The sequence below is a fragment of the Podarcis raffonei genome, chromosome 2, assembly GCF_027172205.1.
Source record: "Podarcis raffonei isolate rPodRaf1 chromosome 2, rPodRaf1.pri, whole genome shotgun sequence".
NCBI classification, from domain to species: domain Eukaryota; kingdom Metazoa; phylum Chordata; class Lepidosauria; order Squamata; family Lacertidae; genus Podarcis; species Podarcis raffonei.
In genome coordinates this window covers 84,178,581-84,184,804 of record NC_070603.1, presented here as the reverse complement: position 1 = coordinate 84,184,804, position 6,224 = coordinate 84,178,581, and positions in this window count along the sequence as shown.

The window sequence follows — 6,224 nt, the reverse complement described above, 5'->3', positions numbered from 1 at the left end:
AATATGCAGCATGTTGGAAGTGAGATACAAGTAACACAGGGCTGTTCTCCAAGATCACAGTGAAATGTAGCATTACATGGCAGGCTGATATGAACCTAGAAAAAGGATTGTCCTTAAAAGCAAAGCAGCAAAATGGGTGAGAACTGAAGAGGAGGAACACACCTTTGTTTAGATCTGTAATCATGTACAGCCAGTTTTCCCACCACCCTCTTTGCATATTGCGGAACACCAGTGGGAGTGGAAGATAGCTGGTTGGTGCATTTACCCTTTTCATTCATTCATTGCATTTGTTTCTCACCTTTTTCTCCAAGGAGCTAAAGGTGGCACACATGGTTCTCTCTCACCTCATTTAACCCCCACAACAACCCTGTGAGGGGGGTTAAGTTGAAATTACTTGCCCAGGGTCACTCAGTGAGCTGCATGGCCAAATGGGACTCACAGGTCCCAGTCCAACACTCTTAACCAGTACACCACACTGGCTCTCCATTTTGTTTTTTGGGGGGTTTTATCATGATTTTTATTGAGTTTTCCATATTTCATTTCATTACATTACACATATCTACAGCTTACATTATTACTCAAAAAGAGCATCGACCTCCTTCCCTCCCTCTTTTCTGTCATCCCTATAACTATAACGTATCTATCGCATTTCAATAGTCACTTCTTTACCTTATATCAACTTTTAGAATCACCCTCTAGCTTGTAAATTAGCTCCTTAATTCCACATTACCAAACATTTCATGTTAAAGCTACAAACAATTTCAAATGTTTACAATTTTCTTTCAAATAATAAATAAATTTGCTCCAGTCCTTTTGAAACCTTTCATCGGGTCGATTCCTGATTTTCCCCGTCAACTTCGCCAGTTCCATGAATTCTACCATCTTTATCTTCCAGTCATCCAGGGTGGGGAGTTCTTGCTGCTTCCATCTTTGAGCCAGGAGGATTCTTGCAGCCGTTGTGGCGTACATAAACAAATTTACAGCTTTTTGTGAATTTCCTCGCCAATTAACCCCAATAAAAATGCCTCTGTTTTTTTGCTAAAATTATATTTTAATACCTTTTTTAATTCATTGTAGAATTAGGCCTTAACCTTAGTGCAGGACCACCAACTGGCTCTCCATTTTGATGTTCCAGCACTCGCTACCATGAACCACAGAGCCCATGGTGCTTCCATGTTCAACCACATGGGCCAGCAGTAGAAGGATCAGCATGGAGATATATTGAAAGCAATCCTAAAATGGGCAGGAATTGGAGTGAAAAGGGGATGCAGCATCTCCTATTTTTAAATTTGATGGACGGTAGGACTTATATTTTCTTGGAAGTGTAGCCCACCAGTGCTGGGCAGCTGCACTGTACTTAGTGCTGCCTGGTGGGTAGAAATGGCATGTGGAAACAAGACCACGATGAATGACGAAAACATCAAAGGGCTTACACAAGGAAGTACACAGATATGAGCTGTCACCAAGACTTTGCCACAATGATCTCCTATTCTTTGTTTTTATATCATTGCTGCTCTTTACAACTGTGGTGTTTGATATTTATTTATTTATTTATTTAGCAAGCTTTTTATACCGCTTTATCAAAAAGAAAACCTCTAAGTGATTTGCATAAAATAGTATGAAACGTTCATTTCAAAAAAATAACGATAAAAGCAGACATTTAAAACATTTCTCAGAAGTGCAAAGCACTGGTCACAGCATCAGTTCTGCACTTTTTATCACCACTAGAGACATAGGATGTCACCCAACTAACATCAGTACAAGGATTTATGCTTTTGCAGCGGAACCGTCCCTAGTTTTGTCCCTCTGTGTGCACCTCACAACTTCCCCAAATCTGCTCTGGAGGTTTGAGAGAACACCTAGATCGGATTAAGCAGGGAGGGGTGAAAAACTCAATTGGTGAGAGTTTTATTTGGATACGGCCCATAAGGTTGTATTCACCTTGGTGCACGATGAAGTGCAATGGAAGTTCCTCTTTCTCTTTCTTCCCTGTGCCCCCAAAATGTGTTAATGTTTCATCACCCACCCTCGAGCAGATTTTGCAGCTGAATAGGAGGCATAGCTGTCAACGTTTCCCTTTTTTTAAGGGAAATTCCCTTACTCAGAATAGGATTCCTCGCAAGAAAAGGGAAAAGTTGACAGCTATGATAGGAGGGCTGTAGCGGAGAGGGGAAAGACGTTCTGTTGCACAAGCGGAAATCTGTTACAGAACTGTAGCATTACTTAATTTTGCCCTAAAGGAGGAATATTTGAACTAGCCAATGACATATCAGAGAGAGAGGAGAAATGTATTTTTTGTGCAGGCAAACAGCCAGATAGTAACGCAACAATGCCCTACTTGTTCTCTTACTTTCATCAGCCAGCCATATTCCTCTACATACTATAGATCAGGGCTCTAATGTGATTTCTTATGAGAGAAATATGGAGATATCAAATAACTGCTTTGTTAACAAAGAGGTTTCACCCTCCCCAGACATCTCTCTACTGCAGATTTTTGAAATGCCATGGGAAATGTTTGTTAATGACTATGAGTATTCTGTTTTTCCACCCTTCCCTCTGCTTTCTTCCCTACAAAAAACAAAATTATTCAACTTCCGTTTATATACTTTGGCCTTTGGTCCGGCTGTTGGGACAAAAATATATGAAAGCTGACACAGTGACTCTAAACATGGCAGTCTCCCGAAATCAATGCTCTTTAACATTTAGTAGTTGGGGAATGCAAACAAGACACTGTTTTTAAAAGGAACACGAACTGGCACATGGAGACAATTATCCCATAGGGAGGATGCGCTCAAGCTAGGACAATGGAAGAAGTTGATGGGGAAACAAAACAGGAATAGACAATTCCATAACCTCCCCTTGTCTCAGTCCCCCAAGACTGAAGACAGAATAATGATAAATATAGAACATGCTGGCTGGCTCACACCAGACCAAATAGGTTTCAATTACATGTTCTTGCACAAGAACTACCATGATCTCCAGACCTGATGCAGCGATTCTCAAAATGTGGGGTTGGCCTCCCTTAGGAAAGGCACATTCCAGGAAAAATAGGATTCTGAGACAGGGAAAGGACTGGGTAGTTAGAGCACATGTTTTGCATGAATCATAAAATTATACAATTGCAAAGTTTGAGAAACTTGACAAGACGTGCAGGGTTTCTTAGAGGCTATCAGAAAGAAGCTATATGCATATCACTCAAGAAACCACAATCCAATGAAAACGGGTGTAGTGAGCTCCCAAGCCCCTGACTCAAATCTTACTGTAGGCACAAATTTACTAGGAGTTGTAGGTATGCCATCAGTTTCTCAGCCTCTGTCTTCTCTCCACTGCCATCAATTGGCAATATGGAGATAATTACAGGTCTGTTGTACAAATAACAGAGATATTATGTGTGATGTAACTTTAAATGCGCTGTACATGCAGGTCCTGCTTACTGAACACAATCCATTCCCACAATCATTTGGTAGACAAGTGTTTGGATAACGAGCCCACGGTGTCCATTGATTTCTATGGGAACATTCCTAATTCGGGATTGCTCCAATCTCCCCACCCCCACTTTCCCCTCCAATGGTTTCTTCCTGAAATGTCTACAGCCAACCAACAAAGAGAGACAAAGGGGGGAACTTATTTTTCCAATAGCTCCTGCTCTCTGTTTCACCCAATCTTCCCCTCCCTGAATGGCTTCTGCCCCAAAATGGCTGCCGCCGACCAGCAAAGCAGAAACAAGCATGAAATTAAGGAAGTGGGCCAACTGTCTGTTTGGATATCAGAATCAGAACCTGGAGTGTATAGTAGAGTTTGGGGATAATTATGTTTGGATAAGTGACCTTTCGCATAGCAAGCATACAAATAGCAGGACCTGCTTGCATATAAAATATTGTCATAATCACTGCCACCTCATTTCTGACACACCCTTCACCAGTACGTCCCATTACAACAATTTAAAGTTCAGTATTAAAAAAAAACAGTTAAATGACCGTCATAGGACTAGGGTGGGTCCTGAAAACACACATTTCAGGTGTCAAAGGTCAGGGTAAGAGGTATTTCATGATGAATCATGCTGTGATATACTAGAAGGGCTGATCACACCACTAGGTGGAGTGAGTTTGTTGCCCAGGCAGCTGATTTTGGATGCAATGGTAGCAAATTGTGATTTCATTTATTACTGCTGTAGTTTTATTACTGGGAAGAGACCCTGAGGCATTTTCTGCCAAAAATAATTGGACCAGCCTTGGGTACTATGCACCATGGATTTGAGGGTAAGGGCAGTACTTACTGTTCCCCTTCTGTGTGATCAGGGCGGCAAAGGTGGCAAAGGCTCTGTGTTTGCTTCAGATGGGACGTTGCCTGCTTCTGGTGGAAATGCAACCAAGCAAGAACTCAATCATTCCCTGTACTATTGGTCTAGGTCAAGAGACTTCTTTTGTTCTCATATTTCAGCTGGGGGTAGCTTTTAAATTTGCCGGTGGCTTCTCTACCCTAAAGAATTGTGCTGTAACCCACCGTGTGATCTTCAGTATATGAATTTAATAAACAATGTTGTTGTTTAGTCATTTAGTCATATCCGACTCTTCGTGACCCCATGGGTCAGAGCACGCCAGGCACTCCTGTCTTCCACTGACTCCCGCAGCTTGGTCAAACACATGTTGGTAGCTTCGAGAACACTGTCCAACCATCTCATCCTCTGTCGTCCCCTTCTTCTTGTGCCCTCAATCTTTCCCAACATCAGGGTCTTTTCCAGGGAGTCTTCTCTTCTCATGAGGTGGCCAAAGTATTGGAGCCTCAGCTTCAGGATCTGTCCTTCCAGTGAGCACTCAGGGCTGATTTCCTTCAGAATGGATAGATTTGATCTTCTTGTTTCTCTGAGTTATTCAAGCCCCTTTGCCACGACAAGGCAGTGATCCATGAAAGAGTAATACACAATGATAATAAATAGGCCAACCACCACTATATCCTTCGGTCAAAGCCCTTCCTGAGACTTTAGAAGGGCATTGTGGGGAGAAAACTTAAATGAATTTGAAAATCTTATCTTATTTCCTTGTAGCTCTCAAAAGCAGGAGCATTTCTACATTTTATATATATTTTTGTATCACATTTTCCCCACCAGGGGGAGCATGAAGTCCTTGCTGTTGAAAACAAGGCAATGATTCAGATATAAAGCATTTGATTTATTTTTCTGACTAAAATTCAGGAATATTTGTTTGGTCTGAGTTTTGTTTACTTCAGGTTCCCCTGAGATTTATTTCCAAGCTCTACAAGTGTGTGTGCGCGCACACACACACATACATATACATGGATAAAACCACGCTTTTACAAGCCCAGTTGTCCTCTGAAGCCTCGCTGGCCAAGCCCAAGATGACAGCCATGTTTTCATTAGAACAATCCTAGCTGAGCAAATACAGAGCTCAGATAGGAAAAACTGAGGGCTCAGTACTTCTGACTCAGGACAAACTCCCATTTTCTCTAGTGAAGTCATTTCCTTGTGACTCGTCTGGGAATATCCACAGATAATGGTTTACAGAATTTTGTGTGTGTAAACAATGAAATTATTCCTCTAAAATGGCTTCATTCCACTCCAAAGAAGCCAGAAATACACAACCGCACCTCTCTTTCCATCAAAAAGCTATCAACTCTTGGTCCCCACAGTGAAATACATGCACATTTTAAAATAAACAAGTGCGGTTGATGCGGCTCCCGTTTGTCTTCCATAGGGTTTCTCTGCTTGTTTGCCATGGTCTCATTTCTTTGTTTATTCACTCAAATCAATGTTTGGGATTGTTTATATATTTTCGTCTACGTTGCATTGTGTTGAAAAGCTCCTTGTTTGTTCTGTCTGCCCTTGACTTCACCGGCTAACTGGAAAATAAATAACTGTCCATTTGTAGCTGGGTTTGGTGGGCAGACTAATGTAACTACACAATGCGAAAAAGATTTTAGGCATTCAAAAATCATAGGAAGGAAGGAAGGAAGGAAGGAAGGAAGGAAGGAAGGAAGGAAGGAAGGAAGGAATCCTAACATAAGCTTTGCTATGTTTTCATCACACCACCAAGCTATGGGTCGTATTCACTCAGTGTAAACCAACTGAAATGAATGACCATGGCTAACTTAAGTCCATTCATTTCAGTGGGTCTACTTTGAGTAGACATTTGTTGACTACAATCCTATAATTCCCATGATTCTTCAGGGTAAGCCAAATTGGCCTATAAAAGAGATACGTTTATAGT